The 1,376-nt window shown below is 57.8% G+C and overlaps 1 protein-coding gene across 1 annotated transcript in view; it reads left to right on the top strand.

The window, feature by feature from the left end:
- The first annotated feature begins 573 nt into the window (after positions 1-573).
- Positions 574-1,376, top strand: part of LOC142920118 (uncharacterized) — a 14,233-nt gene continuing 13,430 nt past the window's right edge. Inside the window, exon 1 of the mRNA XM_076062581.1 lies at positions 574-804. The gene's annotated coding sequence lies outside the window, so the exon portion shown is untranslated. The remainder of the gene's footprint in view (positions 805-1,376) is intronic.

The raw sequence follows: 1,376 nt of genomic DNA, 5'->3' as shown, positions 1-1,376 counted from the left end.
GCGATGATGAAATTCTCGCTTGCAACTTTCATCAGATAACTGAGACCAGGCCACTTTAGGTTGGAATGGGGTCCTGGGTGTACACCCACCACCGGAGTGGAAGAATGGCAGGCGCATCTTACAGATGACTAGTCGATGGTCAGAGGGCAGATCAGCTCCACAGTAGGTCCTGGTGTCAAGAACATGGGCTCGTATCCGCTGGTCCGTCACTATGTAGTCCAGCAGATGTTCTTGCTTGGACCCGGCATGCATCCATGATGTTGTGTGGATGCGCCGATGCCGGAACAGCGTGCTGGTAATTACAAGACACAGACACACACAGATACACACAGACACAGACACACACAGACACACAGACACACACACACAGATATACACAGACTGTCTCTCTCTGTCTCTCTGTCTGCCTCTGTCTCTCTGTCTGTGTCTCTGTCTCTCTGTCTGTGTCTCTGTCTCTCTCTGTCTGTGTCTCTGTCTCTCTGTCTGTGTCTCTGTCTCTCCGTGTTTCTGTCTCTCTCTGTCTCCCCGTAACTCCCCGTATCTCCCCGTGTCTTCCCGCTCTCATAGTCAACACCACCAACACCACCACTCCCACCACCCCCACCACCCCCACCACCCCCACCACCACCACCCCCACCACCCCCACCACCTCCACCTCCTCCACCACCCCCACCACCACCTCCTCCGTCCGCTTGATGGTGACGCTGATGTTGACGCTGATGGTGGCGGTGGCGGCGCCGTTTCTGGCGCCCTTCCTGCTGGGCACCGCCTGGGGCATTTGGAGCGCCGCCGGCAAGCGTCCCGGTGAGCGGCGGTGGTGGTGGTGGTGGTGGGGGTGGTGGTGGTGGTGGTGGCGGTGGTGGGGGCGGTGGTGGGGGTGGTGGTGGTGGTGGTGGTGGTGGCGGTGGTGGTGGTGTTGGGGGCGGTGGTGGTGGTGGTGGTGGGGGTGGTGGTGGTGGTGGTGGGGGTGGTGGTGGTGGTGGTAGTGGTGGCGGAGATGTTGACTGCCTCGCCGTGCACGCGGGAGGTCGTGGGTGAGATCCACACGCTGACCTCGCCTGCTGCTGCTGCCGCTGTATATGTGGAGTTTACGGTGTCTCTAATCATCATCGTCATCATCGTCGTCGTCATCGTCATCACGGTGGCCAGGAGATGTTGACTGCCTCGCCGTGCACGCGGGAGGTCTCGCTGCTACGGTATGGACAGTGTATAGTGTAGTGTATAGTGTAGTGTATAGTGTAGTGTATAGTGTAGTGTATAGTGTAGTGTATAGTGTAGTGTATAGTGTAGTGTATAGTGTAGTGTAAAGTTGTTGTTTGTAGGAGGAGGAGGCGCCCGGAGCCTGGACCACAAGAAGCTGCAGATGAGTGATGGTG

Source organism: Petromyzon marinus, unplaced genomic scaffold, assembly GCF_048934315.1.
Source record: "Petromyzon marinus isolate PM22_M1 ecotype Great Lakes invasive population unplaced genomic scaffold, UKy_Petmar_22M1.pri1.0 PM_G_Scaffold_67, whole genome shotgun sequence".
Taxonomy (NCBI): Eukaryota; Metazoa; Chordata; class Hyperoartia; order Petromyzontiformes; family Petromyzontidae; genus Petromyzon; species Petromyzon marinus.
This window is presented reverse-complemented; position numbering and strand designations above follow the sequence as displayed.